The sequence below is a fragment of the Agelaius tricolor genome, unplaced genomic scaffold (genome assembly GCF_023055355.1).
Source record: "Agelaius tricolor isolate 1412-34295 unplaced genomic scaffold, bAgeTri1.0.p SCAF_19, whole genome shotgun sequence".
NCBI classification, from domain to species: Eukaryota; Metazoa; Chordata; class Aves; order Passeriformes; family Icteridae; genus Agelaius; species Agelaius tricolor.
Window position 1 is genome coordinate 16427526 of NW_027269279.1, and position 18016 is coordinate 16445541.

At 46.4% G+C, this 18016-nt stretch overlaps 1 pseudogene; it reads right to left on the reverse strand.

Annotated features, from left to right (window-relative positions):
• Nucleotides 1-687: 687 nt before the first annotated feature.
• LOC139598380 (lysosomal dipeptide transporter MFSD1-like) lies at nt 688-16165 on the reverse strand (annotated as a pseudogene).
• Nucleotides 16166-18016: the final 1851 nt, after the last annotated feature.

Below are 18016 nucleotides of genomic sequence, written 5' to 3' on the forward strand. Positions count from 1 at the left end.
AGTTACAGCTGGAAATTCATCATGGGATTTTTCCTCTGAAAAAATGCAAGTGCAGGATTTCAGCACTGAAGAGCTGTGCTCTACTGCAGCAAGTGGAGGCCTAAGGATATTTTGAAGCCACCGTCTAGCAGGAGTCTGATTTTCCAGCTGTGTTAAAATACTGATGAGGCCTTACATGGAGCACTGTGTGCAGCTCTGGCCTCCCTAGTACAAGACAGATGTGATTTAGGGAGTGCAGTGATGGGCCACAAAGGGACTGAAGCATCTGTCACAGGAGGAGGGGCTGAGGGAACTGACCAGTGTGCTCAAGTACCTGCTGGGATGAAGAAAGGATGAGGGGGCCAGATTCTGCTCTGGACAGGACTCAGTGGGCACAAGGGAAACCACACAGAATTCCATCTGAACACAAATATGTACATTTTTCTTGTGAGGGGTCAGACACTGGAACAGGTGGCCCAGAGATGCTGCATGGAGATGGAGCATCCATGGAGATGTTCAAACTCTGTTTGCTCTGTGTTCTGCCTTCTGTTCCATGCTGATTCTTTAGGGTTATTTGTTTACTAAGCAAAGATGTCAGGCTTGCAGAGTCAGTGACTTCAAACTGTGGCTGTGAAACCTGCTCAGCAGGAAACCAGGGCAGCAGTAATATGCCATCCAGATGTAGGAGTGTTGCCACAATACACCCAGCTACAGTTGGGAACTCGCAGTAGCAAAGGAGTAAGTGATCCCCAGCCAGATGGTAGAGACCAGTAGGGGCACAGATGTGAATGCCAGGAGAGCAAAGACTGGCAGAGTCAGCATGGCACAGACAACAGCAAGGACACCTCTCAGTCCAACATAGTCGTGGTGAAGGGAATGAACAGAAAGCCTCTTCCAGGGGACCCTGTTTCCCATAGGTCCTAGTGGCACATGGGGCTGTGCAAAGTGGGCTGGCAGGAATGGCAGTGACATGGCATTTCCTGGCTGTTGGCAGTGTAGCAGAGCAGCTGTTCTACCTCTTGCATACCTCTGAACTGAGACTGAAGTGTTACTAGGTATCTAGTACTCAAGCGAAACCCCAGGTTTTAACAAAAGGGGAAGGGAAAACATTATACCATGATAATTATGGAAGTAAGGAATGGAAGCTCTATGACAAAATAGGGCCTGATTGCATGCAAATTGTCCTTTCCCATCTACTTGCAAAGCTTATCCCAGTCCTTTCTGTTTCTGTCTCAGACTCCCCAAAACATACAGCCATATACCATGGGTTGATGCTACCATAGCACAATTACAGGACAGAGGTAAAAATCGGCAAATGTTACTTCTTGTAATTTAAGTCAGGTTAAGGTGCATCTTGCAGTTTGCAAGGACTTCTCGTCCAGCCACAACAGGTGAAATTCTGTTTGAGGGGGCTGTAGCGGACATTCCCAAAAATCAGGAACAAGTTATCAGCGAGTGCTTCATGTTTTGGGTACTCACAATTAATATGCCAACTGCTGGAGAGAGAATGAGGGAGTTTTCATATACTGCCCCAAAAATATAAGCAGCTGCCTGCTGATTTTAACCAGAATATTTATCCTGGATAAACTTGCTAAAGATAAAATGAAGCCAAGAAAATAAAATAATTTGTAGTCTTGATCTGGTTATTTTGATAGAAAGTAAGTTTGAGCACAAGCATATGGGCGGGAAGGGTTTGAATGAGAGGACTTGTAAACAAGCTTGATTCTGTCTGGTTTGTAGTGCCAAGCCTTTGATGGTTTACTTTCTTTTTAATTAATACACACCACAGAGGAGATGGTATTTTCAGACACTTTCAAGACACTTCTGCAAGTGCAGAGTGAAACTGCAGGTTAGAGTGGAGCATGTGTTTCCTAGATCAGCACAGCTCACAGCAGCAGTGTGCCATTGCTTGCCCATGCTACATGGGTGAAGTTTTGACATCCTCTTTTAAGAGGCTAAAAGCCTTATCAGTTCAAGGGGGTGAATGCTGAGGGGCAGGACCATGGTTTAAAAATAATCTAGCAGCAAGAAAAAATATTGAACATCTGCATTCAAGAAATACTAGGAATTGCGCAGGAAATTCCTTTAAGAAGGCCTGGTTACAGGAAAAAAAAAAAAAAAAACAAACAAAAAAACCCCTGTCAAAACCAGGCTTTCAGTTTTGTTAGGGACATGCAGAAATTTCATTAAACTTCCTCAAATTCTTTATAGAATTTACAATCATTCACAGAGGTTTATTTAAAGATCTTGTATCTACTTAAATTTGATTTGGCTATCTATATAGCTGCTTCCCATCAGTTGTCATGCTGATGACATCTCTTCCCTCCTGATTTCACAGTGGCCTTTTTCAAATCACTAATGAAATACTACCGAAATAATTTTTTTTTTTTTTTTTACTTCAGGCCTTACCTAATACAAAAGTTCATCCTCATAATGTGACAGAAGCTGCTACATCATCCACAAAGGGCAACAAAGCAGCAAAACAAGTCTGTGGCAGAGCCCCAGGACAGAAGCCCGAGCCTTAATTTACATAGCCAGGTTGCTGCTTTCTTTTAAGCAAAGGCAGGCATTAAAAAGGAAGTCCGAAGTTTTCACCAGATACAGAGGCTTCCTCTTGTACAAACCTAGGCTGAGCAAGCCCAGTTATATTCCAGACGTAGCAGAGTGCAGCAGCTGCAGGGCAGAGCTGCCCCAGACCTGTGATGTTGACACCCCACCCAGCTCAAAAGAACCCACTTTGCTGGTCTATCACAAAGGTGAAATGTCTATGGGCTGTTTTTTAAATTATTTCCTTCCCCTTCTCCCAAATCCTTCTGACCGTCCTTTGGCAGTGTTTGAAGCTTTAAATATTGGGTGAATCATTTTCCTTTAAGTATTTTTGCAGTCTTTCAGAAGCTTCTCTCATCTATGAAGGGAAGGAAAGGTCAAAGAAGCCTCAAACCTTTAGGTGTCAAAGGTATGTTTCTCCACATTTCACGAGTGGAAGGAACAAGCCTATTACCCCTATATTTCCTAGTCCCTCCAAAATTGAGGCTTGCAAAGCTCTGTTGGCCCATGTGAGTCAGTGGGCCATAGCCATAGAACAGTACCTGCTGTCTGCCACAAAAGGGGAAGATGCAGTTTTGGAAGAACATGATGGTGAGGGCCAGGAGGTGGTAGGGAAGGGGAAGGTGCTGTATGTCCTGAATCTGCTGCAAAGACAAGATGTGCCCTCACTCCCCAAGAAAATAGCCCAGCTTCACACCATTGTCACTTTCTGCAAGCCACTGAAGGGCACAAGAGATTTAAGTAACAGGTTAAAGGGAAATAAAAGGCAGCTCATATACCTCTAAGTGAAATTTGAGATGTACTGACTCTAAAACATGCCTTCTGTAACACTATCCAGTAAAGAAAACAAAAAAGCTTTCTTATTTTTATGAAGGTTCTGGCTGCAAAAGACTGTTTTGAGCAGGATCTGTTAAGAGTCCACTGCACACCCTTAAGAGAAACACAGCAGAAAGGTACAGTATAAACAGGAGTCACAACACAACTACAGAAACCAGTTGAGAGTACTGTCATGAGAAGGAAGCCATCTAATAGATCAAGGTGCATAAAAATTGCAGACCGAAGTTGCTCGTAATGCTTGTTCCTAGACAGAATGCAAGGAGGAATCGAAGATAAGGGCTGGCAAGAGACCAGTACTGCCCAGATTAGCTATTTCCTATCCTGGATCCTGTGAGCCAGAAAGCAGTTCAGAGGGAGGCCAGCAGAATGCTCCTCTGAGCCACCTACAGTCGGAAAGTAACTGGATCAGAAAGCTACTGCCATTCTGAGTACTCCCTGAGCTCTGGAAGGCTCTAGGCAGGGAACTCTTGGCTGGTGGCTCACAGATGCGATCTCCTCAGTGCTGCTCTGCAGGGTTGAACTGAGGGGTACGAATGCCCTCTCCTGGTTAGGACTGGCTCTGTTGCTGCAGCCTTCCCTACATTCCGGTGGCAGTGCTCCTGTACCTGGGATTTCCAGGATAGAGATGGAAAAAAAAAACACCTACCGCTTTTTTGGATTCTTGCTGGATAACACCATCCAAGCCCAGCTACCCATTTTATCAAGTACACTGACTGTGAGGGCTGAAACAAACCCCAGCACACAGAGGAGGCTCCCTGGGAAAAACAAGAGGTGTTGGAAATTCCTGGGAGTGGAGAACACTGAATGACAAAACCCACTGCATGTAAAATGCAGAATTCTCCATGACTCCTAAGCCTGAATTCTCTTAAAACAGAGTAGGACCCTTGACCTTGTACCACCCTGTCACAATCCCTGAGCTCTGGCCACTGAACTCCTATGGCTGCAGGACTGCCTGAGGCCAGTGAGCTAAAGCCACCAGTCTCTCAGGCAGAGCTCAGCTGGCCTATGGCTAGAATGCTCCTGACCCGCAGCAGAACTATGCAATAAACCTAAGATAAAAGCATTGGGAAACTTCTCTGGTCCCCAGAGCAGGGGAGGCATATCATGGCTGTACAGGAAGCCAGGCTGTACCTTTTCATTGGTTTGACCTGCTGCAGTTAACCCAGCAGTCTGGTCTGTGAGCACAGGCAGCTCCAGAGTAGTGAGTCTGGTTATGCTGCCTACACCAAAGCAAGTTTTATGTTGCAGTGTGACGCCATTTCCTGTTTCACCTATCCCAACCCCCCAGGTGTGCCAATCTCTCCTTTCCCCTCCCCCTTTGCCCTCCTGCTAAGTGCTGTCCATCAATCTTAACATTCCAGCAGGGTCATGGTGTGGTTGGCAGAAGTTCAAAAGATGCCCCTCAGGTCCGGGCTCATTGGCCTGTCCAAGTGTCTTTATCCTTTGAGCCTTCCCCTCCTCCCACCTGGTTGCTGGCTCACCTGTGCCTTCCCCTCCCCCTGTCCCCGGGCTTAAAAGGAGACGGGACCATGCGGTCTGGATTCTGTTGGGAGCTGTTACAAGATTCAGAGGTCTGTCATCCTGGAATAAAACTCTGGATTAAAACTCGGAGATAAGAATCCTCTCCTTTTCTCTTCACTGTCACCTGAACCTTTTCCACCAGAGGTAAACTGAGTTTCTACTATGCCTGGATTTGTTCCGAGTGCCCAGCTGCAGCATCCAGCCGGCCAAATGTATCTCTGAGGTGAAACATCACAGCTGCCGCCTTTGGCCCAGCAGCAAGGGTCAGACGAGCCCAGGCACGTCCTACCCGGAAATATTGGGATTAATATTCCATAGTTTTACAATGGTCATCTGCTGCAGATGTCCTTCTCAGAAGGAGTTCTGTACACATTTTGTTTTCCGAAACAGCTTCTGAGATGAATGCACACTTTATCTGATGTATTGACCCCTTCACTGACAGAAATATTGACACAGAAGTATTGACAGAAGTACTGTGCTGTGCTTGCAAATGCTGCCTGAGCACAAAACTAAATGTCAGACAAGATGTGACATCCCGTGCCCACCACAGCTTTCTCGGAGAGCTGGAATCAGAGGACACTAATCAGTTTCAACTTCTGCAAGAGATTAATCTCTTTTCTGTGGATGATGGCTTATACTGCCTTGTTTTGTAAATAACACTTTTCAATTATCACACTTCTCTATAATCTTTGAAGCAAGTCTCCCTAACATCACCATTCCAGTAGACTACTCATGTGCTGTTTAACCCTTCCCTTCCACTTGAGACAGATCTCATCTCACTGCACCAAAAGAAGGAGAGAAGCTCAAATCTTCTAAAGATACAAGCCCTAGAACAGATTCACACTAAGAAATATGCAATTCAGGTTCTTCTCACAGTAATTTAAACATGTGGTTTCAATCAGCCATGTGCAAGACATCTTTTGCTGGGACAAGTACAGACACTGCTGCAGAATCAGCAGGTTCTGCTGCCCACAGTACAGAATAACAAACACATTTCATTCCTGTCTCTTTCACTCTGAAGTTTCTATTCCATGGGAGTACTCCTGTATTAAGAACTGACTATCTGTGACTGCAGATGTTAAAATATGTCAAGAAAATAAAACTGTCAGGCTGACACTACAGAGTTAGAGCGGGTTTTCTGGCATCAGTGCAGAAAACACCACTCATTGCACATAGAAAGCAACAGGAAAAACTGGAAAATCATGTGCCACTTCCGGCTTACCTCACTACCTCTTTCAGGTTCTTTTAATCATTGGACAAAGCAAGCTGGCCTGGGTCTAGAAAACACTAAAGGAGTGTCCACTGCATTCCAAACTTTGTCTCAAAATTCTGGGTGAAGAAATTGAAGACACTCCCAAGACCGGAGAGACAGAGTCAATCCAAATGCCAGTGCCAGCCTTCCCCTTGAACCAGAAAGTTGTGATAACAATTCTGCACAACTTACAGAAGAGAAAAATCCTCTCTTGAACAGACAGGCTTGACCAACAGCATGGCACAGAAGCAAGAGCTCTCTCAAGCTGGAGAGCTCACGCTGGAAGCTGATCTACACATGCCAAGAGGAGGCATGTGCCAGAGAAGGTATGGGCTAGCCTCACAGTCCATTTGTACTAAATCATGCAGGGGCATGGGAGGTGAACTTATCCATCCTATAAGGCAAGCAAAAATAATTTCAAAGGCAGAGAAATCATATGTCAGTGCCCACCCTTGAGAGAAGGACAAACTTGTTAGAGGGGAAGAATTAAAAATTCCAGCACTCATTAAATCAAGGAGCAGTGGTCTGCCAACAACAAAAGTCACTGGGTAAGAGGAAGTGAAGCTGACTGGTAGGACAAGGGTCTAGAAGGCAAAAATGTATCATTACCCTTTCATAAGATGTGTTATAAATGATCAGCCAGAAATCCAAATTAATAAATGCAAAAGATTTTTATCTTCGCAACCAAAATACGGTCCTCAAAAACCACAGCCAAAGAGACAGCATTAAGCCCGGGATCAGTGCTGGGTGAACCTAGATCCGACCTCTATTGCATCAGATTTCCCTCTGTTCATGAATGCCGTTTCCAGCGTGGTTGTTTTATACAGTTTTTTTATGCCTGAGGCAGAGGTGCCCTGATTCCTTTTGTAACTCCGCATATGTATGAAGGTTTCTTGCACTGTGCAGGGCTGGACAATTGCTGTTTCCTGAGTAGTGGCAGGCTCTGATCATGTCAGGGAAAGTTGCGTATTGTATTCAGATGTATGTTCCTTGGTGATTTTGGTTATCTTGATTGATGATATCTACCAAGAGATGATCACCCTTGGGTGTTCCCTGATGGCTCCAGAGAAAGTCCATCTCCACACTGGCCACATTCTTTCATTTGCAGACAAAACATTGTTCTCCTGCTGCCTCCAGGAGTTTCGTAATTCCAATGTAGTTATCTGTCTCCAGGCTGCTCGTGGTCAGAGGCTCATCAGAGGATTTTACAATTTTTATTATATATACATTCTCCCCTTAAGCATGAATTCTTTTATAACATATATTACAAAATGTAAATATGAAAATATGTATATGTGAATTCCTTACTACTAAGTGACCCATTCCCAGAACCAAAGAGCCATGAACATCATTGGGGGGAGGTATGGCAAGCCCTTGAAGTGCAAGCCTAAAGCAAACATGGGGGATCCCAGCACAGTGAGAAAAGAAAAAGTAATAACACCATCTAGGAAGAAACAGAAAAAATGCACAAACCTCAACAGAAATGCTTAAGTCAGGACAAAGGCATTCTGTGTCAAAAAGCTAAAGAACAACCTCAAAACACACCAATAAACCTTATCAGTTTACTCTCCACTTTTAATTTTGTAAAGACTGGTCTCTTTATTAAATGAGTTGGCAATCATCAAAATAATGATATTATCAGTGGTGGGAGCTTAGAGAGGCAGGGGCAGGGGACTCTCAAGAGAACTCTGTAGTCTCTGACTCTGCCTTGAGCTCCATTGCAGGTTATGACCTAGAGAACATGATCTCCTCTGTGCCTCTCTCTCCTAAGACATTTACCTCTGTGATACCGAGTGAGAGGGACTAATCTGATTTTTATTTATGCATCAACATATGTTACACATATGGAAGATTCCTGTGAGGGCTCTAGGTGTGCTGGCAGCCCGGTCCCCGGGAAGGCTTTGCCCGGCAGCCAGTCAGGGCAGAGGAAGCTTCCACGATCGGGCTGGGAGCGACATCCCCCTCCCCCACCCTTGCCGGTGGGAGAAATGCCTGGATGCCTGGGAAGAATGCCCAGGAAATCGGGCTATGGGGAGGAGCTTTAGTGAATAAAAGCAGTTAACTGCGACACAATGAGAAACACTATTCTTTGGGTTTCTTGGAGGAAGTAGGGGTCGCCTGTAGTGTTGGTTTGGCCCCTTTTCCCCCTCAGTTTTTCATCCTGGTGATCCTGCTTCCCTGTCCACACCTGTTTGCCCTGCTTCACCATTTCCGCGAACCAGCTCATCACCACATTGACACTCATTCTGCTGCCTCCCCAGCGGAGCAGGCACCGCCGCCGCAGCCGCCCGCGCTGTGTTTCCTGGGCGTTGCCGCTGCCTGTACCCACCTGCGACCACATCCACAGCAAAACCAACCCGTAGCGACCAGCCTGGAGCCAGTTTGCACCCAGCATTTCACAGGAGCCAGGCAAGGCTCGCTGTGGCTTGCAGCCGATGCCGGAGGCACGCTGCCACTTTGAAAGCTGTGCCAAGCCGCCACTAAAGCCACGCAGCTCACTGTGGCTTGCAACACGCAACACCATTTGCCATGCTGATGCTGACAGAGTGCTGAGGTTCCTACGGTAACACTGTCCCTGTCTTCTGTTTCTCTCTCAGTCTCTCTTTTTCCCTCTCTGCTCGCCTTTCTATCCCCTTCAGTAGGAACACTCATTTACCAATAAATGGTTCTCAGATAAAATATTGTCCTGTTTGCTCTTTGTTTTCATCTGAGAAATCTAACCAAAAAAATCACCCCGACTCCCTCTTTAACAGCATGTCTTGGTTTGAAAAGACAAGTGTCTGCTAAGGAAGGCAGGAGCCTCTCTTGAAATGGAAAATATCAACCACCTCCCTCTGAATTGTTATAATTTTGAAATTAAGGGGCTCTCAGGCAAAGGTATGGGAGTAGGAATAACAGTTCTGTATTAGGGAAAATAAAAATAAAAATGCAGTAATACAGAACAACACTGACAAGAGTCAGAACAGGACCTGGCACCCTGTGGTGTTGGCATCACTCAGGGTGGTGGCACAGTCCCATTCAGTGGTGGCTGCAGCCCTCCTGCAGTGCCAGCTGTGGTTCTGTTGGAACCGGGATCCTGGAGAAGGGTGGAGTTTTCCTCTGAAGGTCCAAGGGTGCTGTAGATGACCCTGGTCTTCCTCTGGGAATCCAGTGGAAAAAAAAGCTGCTCCTCTGGGAATCCAGTGGGAAAAGGCTGCTGTGGTGTTCCAAATGTCAGATTCTACCCAGGTAGGAATGCTTGGCTCCTCCCCCTGGGAGGAGCATCTCCCAATGGGATGGGATGATGGAATCATTTTATCAGCCATGCAGTGAGACTCAATGGCCCATTAACAGAAGATATCTCCTGGAGGCAGGGTGGGTCTGGAAGAGATAAAGAAAACTGCCCCACCTGGTTTTAACAGGTGGCCCAATTAACAGAAGATAACTGCCCCACCTCTGACAGATGGCAATAAAATACACACCCCCAGCCACATCTTGCATTTGCAACTTAAGACACAGCAGAATGAGACACAAAAAATGTGACTGCATCTGCTGGGAGTGCTTGGTCTTAGCTTTCAGCAAACACCAGAGCAAATGCCAGAGCTGGGAGCAGAATCCTGCTTTATCAGTTTGTCCCATCAAAAACATGTAATACTAGTCTCTGTCACATCTGTGTTAGCAAAAAGTGTGGTTACTGCCATGCTGTGTCAATTCAGCTTAAGTCAGTGATCAAAGGATTAATCTCTCAGTTGCTTAGCTGACCATCACACCCACACACAGAGCTGTCCTTACCCTTCACGCCTCTGTGGTGTTACTACAGTGGAACCTTTAATCATCCCTTTGAATTATTTGAAGGCATTGAAAGGGCAGCCTGACATTCCACTTCAGTACAAGAATAAATTAATTGAATCCCAGAATTGACAGCAATTTCCCAGTTTATCAATCAGGTATCCAGCCAGAATAACCATCACTGCATTTCTAGGAGCAAACCAGAACAGAAATGTACATCTCACTGCCTGGAAACAACTACCAAAACACCCACTTCCAAAGCTAGAGCAAAGTGACTCACGTCCAAGCATAGATTGCCTACGGCAGGTTTTACTGAGCTGGAGTCATTCACAAACCTTCCACACAGTCCACTGTGCCATTACACCTGATGCTGGTATGGTAAGTTCCATTGAGGTCAAGTTCTGCACAAGTCACAAAGCATTTGTGAGGTGCAGATACAGACAAAAACTCATGTATGTCTTTAAAAATGAAGTTCTTCCCTGCTAGATTTCTATTTCTTCTGCTCACTTCCCACTTCCATGACCAGTCAGCCATTAGGGGGCTTGTGTCTTCTCCCAGAAAGCCAGCCATTGTCAAATAGGAAATGACTGGCCACTGGCACAGCGCAGCTTCTCTTTCCCTTCTTGTGGCAGTGGCAGCAGTAGCTCAGCACTTTTATGCACATTTCAGTCCGGAAGCAAAGCCAGGAGACTCCATCATCGGCTTTATCTGATCCCTTAGTTTCTTGGCTATAGTTCACCTTGATCTGACTCCTTGTTCCATAGTATAAAGTTTTAAGCAACATGTAAATATGAAACTTAGTCTTAGTCTGCATTAATTCATAGTTCTAAAGCATTTGCTGAAGAGTATGAAACTGGTTGACCTGGCATGATTTAATAGCGTTAACTACTGTTGTGGTTTGACGCTGGCCAAATGCCAGGCACCCATCAAAGTCACTCACTCACCCGCCCCCTGCCCCAGCTGGGCAGAGGAGAGAAAAATGTAATGAAGGCTTCATGAGTTGAGATAAGGACTGGGGAAAAAAACACTCCAAAGGCAAAACAGGCTCAGCTTAGAGGTACAAATTGAATTTATTACTGTAATATATGGTAGAGATAATTCATGCTATATAGATAGATATATGTGTGTGTAAAATATTGTGAAGGTCCAAAGTTATGCCTTTGACCACTCTGGCTGGGAGCAGAGTTCTATTCTCATTGTAACCAGTTCCCAGACAGCGTTAAGATAATATCAGGTCTGTTACCGTATGAATGGGACAGTCCCGGAGGACCATCATAGATGATTTCCCCTGACATCTGCACCTGGGAGATAGCATCTAGACCTTCCTGGACCATGATTAATGGAATGTCTCAAGAAACTCACAAGACCTGCACCTGGGCATGATTACATCTGTGGTACTCAGGAACTAGTATCACTCTACTACATGTGAATACAACTTCTGCCTGGATACTCAGACATTCATCTGAGTCTCTGGATTTGTCTTTGTCTGTTCCTGGACATGTATGGATCCCGCTCTACATGTGAAGAGACATAAAGAAACATGTGGTCATCTCTGCCTCAGGCAGAATAAACTGTATATAAGCTAGCCACTGGAAGCACTCGGGGTGATCTCTTGGGGAAACGCTGTTACTTTGTCAGTGGACCCTAGTTCACCCAGCGCCTGCACCCGGGGCTGACGCTGTCTTGGCTGTGGTGGTTCTTTTTCAAAATTCTATTTTTTGTTATCGATCCAATAAATCTTTGTTAAATTTTTCATAAATTTGGCTACTGATTTGATCATTTATAACATTACTAACAAAATCAGATGAGGAGAATGAGAAGTAAATTAAGCCCTTAAAAAAACCTTTTCCCCCCCAACCCCTACCTCCTTCCTGCCAACAGTGCAACGAGACAGGGCCTGGAGGGTTTGGTCAGTTCATCACCCTAGGTTTTTTTCCACTGCTCAGGGAGAGGGGTCCTTCCCCTGCAATGCTGTGGGGTCCCTCCCACATGAGTCAGTTCTCCATGAACTTCTCCAGTGTGGTTCCAATCTCTGTGGTTCCAAGCAGCAGCTCCATGCGACCTACTGCAACATGAGCCCCTCCCACAGACAAACAGTCCTCCCCAAACTGCTGCAGCGTGGGTCACTCTTCCACAGGGTGCACTCCTCCAAGGATGGGCTGCTCCAGCCTGGAAACAAGGGCCCCCTCTCTCCACCAGGTCTCCAGGGCTCACAGCCTCCACCAGTACCCACCTGCTCTGGCCTGTGCACCTCCCACACAGGCTGCGGGTGGATCTCTGCATCCCCATGGACCCCCACAGGCTGCAGGTGGATCTCTGCATCCCTATAGACCCCCACAGGCTGCAGGTGGATCTCTGCATCCCTATAGACCCCCACAGGCTGCAGGTGGATCTCTGCATCCCTATAGACCCCCACAGGCTGCGGGTGGATCTCTGCATCCCCATGGACCCCCACAGGCTGCGGGTGGATCTCTGCATCCCCATAGACCCCCACAGGCTGCAGGTGGATCTCTGCATCCCCCATGGATCCCCACAGGGGGACAATCTGCTTCACCACTGCCTGCAGAGGAATCTCAGCTCCAGCACCTGGAGCACCTCCTTCCCCCTCCTTCTCCACTGACCTTGGTGTTCCCCTCACATGTTCTCACCTCCTCCTCTTCTCTGGCTAGAAAACTGTGCCCCATTTTGTTTTGATTTTTTTTCCCTAAATATTTGTTATCACAGAGCCATTATCATCATCTCGCATTGGCCCAGCCTTGGCCAGCAGTATATCCATCTTCAGAGCCATCAGGGATTGGCTCTGCAAGGCATGGTGGAAACTTCCAAGCAGAAGCCACCTCTGTGCCCCCCCCCCCCCCCCCCCCCCCCCCCCCCCCAACTACCAAAAAAACCATTCTGTTCAAAACCAACACAGCTACTGAAGAGCAACAAGAGCAACATCTCCTCAACACCATATGTTCTGGGTCTTCACACCAGCAGGCACAAGCTAAACATCTCAAATAAGCACAAGAGAAATATGATTTTAATTAGGTAGTTTTTTTATATGGCCATTGTATTCATAACCCTTCAGATCTGCTGCAGCAGAAATATCTGAGGATGCAAGGAAGCAGCTCTCTAGAATGAAGTGTTTCACTGCAAGTCTTCATCTCATCTGCTCCAACTACTGTGGTACCACTGGTGTGTGACAGGGAGAGGCTAAATCCACTAGAGTAAAAATATGTCAAAACTGTCAACAGATAAAAATTCTGTTTGCACAGTACAAAGTACAAGTAACAGAAAAATATGGCTTAGTTTTACTACCCCACAAACTTACCTAGGTTACAAAATGTGACATAATACTGACCTATTTTTCAGGGGTCAAGCTCATGTTTGCAATAACAAACTGCACCTAATTTAGCCTGGAGTTCACTGTCTGAATATTAAGGATTGACTGCATTCAAATTAAAAAGAAAAAACAACCAACTTGCAAGCTCTAGTTATTCTGCCCTGGCTACTGAGACACACAGAGAATAGGATGGTGACTCTCCACCTACAGACACTGACCTGCCAGAAGACGGCACATGTGAGGCAAATCCTCTCAGGAGACATGGAACTAAATGCAGACATGACAGGAAAATGAGTCAAATAAGAATTTGTCAGGTATTCAGAAATTAAGCTTTGGCACTCTGGCATCTCTGCAGAAATCCCAACAATCTGCTGGGATGTGGGTTTGAACCTTGAACAATAGCATTTTCCATAATCTGAGGCTGTAACTAGTTTGTACAAGATAGAGTCATCCTCCAACCCCCCTGCACATCTCTGTCTCTGTGTCAGCAAACATGTGAAGTGATGCCTGCAGTGCCAGGAAGTTTGGATCTGGAGACTGAGGAAAGCTTTTCTTGTGCCCTACCTCCAGTGCCTCTTCTTGACCACTGTCTCCCAGCCCAGGGCAGGTACTTGTGGTCAATGCTATGGGTCTCCTACATGCAGTGGTGCCAAGTCCTGATTGGCATTTTTTAGTGTGAAGATGGGGAGCTGACAACCATTGAGCAAGGGCAGGTGTTACATTCCCAGTTATCCTGGCAGCAGAGAAAGCTCAAACCCTTCATGGCTTGCCCTGGCTCATGTATCTCCACAGTGGATATGCCCGTAACAACCACTCACCCCCAGCATCTGGGAGGTAAAACCCTGAAACATGACTCTGGTAGCGACACCACAAGAAAAGGTTTGGAAACTCTGCTGCCAATGCCTCTGTTTTGCTGGTTCAGCCCTTTTCACATGGCCTGGACAGAGGCCCAACATGTACTCCCAAAACCGACCCCTGGCATTCATGCCCTGGAACTGCTGCTGTAGGACACTGGGGATGCCAAAGCAGGAGCTGAAGGTGAGAAGGTAGTTGAAGAGCAGTATGGCAAACCTGTAAGAGGCTGAGGTAGAGTGGATCCTCCTCACCCTCCCATCACGTCCCTCCTGTGGGTCCCGCTGAGCCCCAGCCAGGCCCTGGGTGCAGGGGGCCCAGCTCGACCTGCAGCCTCCCACCACCTTATATAAAACACAGAGAAGAGCTCTCTGAAGGGAGGAATAGCACGAATGAATTGATAGAAACCAGCCAAGTGTTAATTAGAGGTTCTTCATTATCAAAGGAGCATGCCAATGACAAGGGAAAACAACACATCCCACACTCCAAGCCCATGTATGATTGAAAGGGCAAGTATATTTCTATTTTTATAAATGCTGTTGCTTTAGACATCAGTTCTGCAGCCATGTAGTTTTTATTTTGCCCTACCCTATGATTTCCCCCTTCCTTGATCTGCAGGTGTGGAGGATAATGAAACAGCATTCTTGTCTTATGTGAGGAGGATGCTTCATGCTGCCAACCCATGTCCTTAACCAGCTGTGCTGGGCAGACAGAGCCCCTGACATGCAGTCACCTGCTCATGCATCCCAGTGGGATGGAGAGGAGAACTGGAAGGGTGTCTTAAGTTGCAAATGCAAGATGTGGCTGGGGGTGTGTATTTTATTGCCATCTGTCAGAGGTGGGGCAGTGTCGCAGACATCTTTCATGAAAAATCCTTTCTTAGGATTTTTCCTTGTGAGAAGCTGCAGTTTCAGCAACCAAAAGTAACCAATGGTTATCTGCTGCTGTGGAATGCAACAGGTAGACCCGTGATTGGTCTCCTGTGGATGTTGGGATATCCTGACCACTCATGGCAGAGCTGGCTCTTGCTCTCTGTCTGAGACACAGATCTTTGTTATTCATTCTTGTCTATTCTTAGCTTAGCTAGCTTCTGAAGAAACCTTTTCCTTTCTATTGCTTTTTAGTATAGTCTTAATGTAACATATATCATAAAATAATAAATCAAGCCTTCTGATCATGGAGTCAACATTCTCGTCTCTTCTTCATCCTGAAAACCCTTGTGACCATGGTCACAGAGCAGTTATCTTCTGTTAATTGGGCCACCTGTTAAAACCAGGTGGGGCAGTTTTCTTTATCTCTTCCAGACCCACCCTGCCTCCAGGAGATATCTTCTGTTAATGGGCCATTGAGTCTCACTGCATGGCTGATAAAATGATTCCATCATCCCATCCCATTGGGAGATGCTCCTCCCAGGGGGAGGAGCCAAGCATTCCTACCTGGGTAGAATCTGACATTTGGAACACCACAGCAGCCTTTTCCCACTGGATTCCCAGAGGAGCAGCTTTTTTTTCCACTGGATTCCCAGAGGAAGACCAGGGTCATCTACAGCACCCTTGGACCTTCAGAGGAAAACTCCACCCTTCTCCAGGATCCCGGTTCCAACAGAACCACAGCTGGCACTGCAGGAGGGCTGCAGCCACCACTGAATGGGACTGTGCCACCACCCTGAGTGATGCCAACACCACAGGGTGCCAGGTCCTGTTCTGACTCTTGTCAGTGTTGTTCTGTATTACTGCATTTTTATTTTTATTTTCCCTAATACAGAACTGTTATTCCTACTCCCATACCTTTGCCTGAGAGCCCCTTAATTTCAAAATTATAACAATTCAGAGGGAGGTGGTTGATATTTTCCATTTCAAGAGAGGCTCCTGCCTTCCTTAGCAGACACTTGTCTTTTCAAACCAAGACAAAGGCAAGAGGGCAAAAGTGAGGAAAAAACTCACAAGGACTTGTAGGTTGCGATGCAGAATATAAATAAGTGAAAGGGAACAAAAATGAAGGGAAAACCCACACCAAGTGATGGACAAGCAATCACTGACCGTCAACAGACTTAAGTCCACCTGGTCCCAGGCAATGATCACCATGGATACCTTGGAAAAACCTCCTCCCCAGCTTACTTGCTGAACATGATGCGAGATGGTCACATCTCACAGCAGACACCAGGGAGCATATATTTTCATGGGGTAACTGGCATTGTGCCACATCCAACCATGACATTTTTGGTTCCCCTGACCGGGAATCGAATTTTGGGCAAGTGATAAGATACAACTGTGAGATGGGATCAAAGAGGAATAAGAGCAAAGCATGTGTTAGGTTTAAGTAGATTGATAGTAAAAATCTAGTGTGACTGTGGTCACAAGGGTTTTCAGGATGAAGAAGAGACGAGAATGTTGACTCCATGATCAGAAGGCTTGATTTATTATTTTATGATATATGTTACATTAAGACTATACTAAAAAGCAATAGAAAGGAAAAGGTTTCTTCAGAAGCTAGCTAAGCTAAGAATAGACAAGAATGAATAACAAAGATCTGTGTCTCAGACAGAGAGCAAGAGCCAGCTCTGCCATGAGTGGTCAGGATATCCCAACATCCACAGGAGACCAATCACGGGTCTACCTGTTGCATTCCACAGCAGCAGATAACCATTGGTTACTTTTGGTTGCTGAAACTGCAGCTTCTCACAAGGAAAAATCCTAAGAAAGGATTTTTCATGAAAGATGTCTGCGACAATCTAGGGCTATTGTTTTATTGTTTTAAGTAGAAGTGTGTTTCATGTAATTTTGATAATAATTTTGGAATTGTGTGTTCTCAGATGCGAAGGGTGGAGTGTCCTGGTTTGAAAAGGAAGTGACTTTTTTGGGATGCTGTGGTCAAACCAATAGGCGCTCAGATTTGAATATTGGCACCTGGTGTGGCCACTGAGGACATGGATACGCCCCTGAGAACAGAGGGGTTTAAAAGCAGAGAACTCCCTGGAGAAAGCTCTCTTGGTTCAGGTGGGTGAAAGAGGTCAGAGCTGCCCTGCCCAGCTGCGGGCTGGGTGGGGCAGGGGAAGCCATGCAGCCGGGTGAAGTAGGCCGGAGCTTTGGACAGAGAAGGGAGGTGAAGGCCCCTGCAGGATGGAAGGGTGGAGGAGTACTGAGAGACATTGGGCAGCCCCCCCAGAGAGAGAGAGAGAGAGCCTGTGCCTGTGCTTGTGCCACCTTAAAATTTGATATCTTGTGCTGGCAGCATGACTGAGAAGGAGAAGCTGGGGGGGGGGGGGGGTTGTGCGGTGAGAAGGTGCCTGGCAGGGCCATTATGGGAGTTCTGGACAGGCAGAGACTGAGATTTTAAAATGCTGATACTCTTAGAGCTGAATGAGAAGAGAGATAGAGATGATATAGGAGGAAATGGGCTAGTGTGATGCAAGTTTGTCTAAGTGAAAGATGTCTGAGAGAAGTTGAGAAGAATCCTAGGGAGGTGAGGAGGAGGTGATGGAGTGGCCTTTGGCTGGACTTTTCTTGTATAGCCATGGACAGAACCATTTTTCCTGGGACACAGAGACTGCATCTAGGGGGAGGCAATGGCTAGGAGCCAAGAGAGTGCAGTGATGTTATGTGAAGGAGTGTGTGAACAGAGGCGACTGGTGAGGAGGGTGGTTGGTGCCCTCGATCTTCAGTGGAAGAGAAGATCTCTGTTCTTGAGACCCCTCGGCCCCAGGGGGTGAAATTTGGGGGAAACAGGTGTCCCGAAAGTGAGAGACTGTTCTCTTTTTGGAACTGGGCATAGCATCCTTAAAAAGGGAAACCCTAGAAGCAGCCCTGGTCCATGTGCAGTGGTGAGAGCACCGGACATGGAAGGAAGATGTCATGATGGCAAATGATCTCCAGGCGGTGCCACGTGTGACATAGAAACACAAGAAGTTTCAACTGTGTTTCCTGAGGAAGCCTATG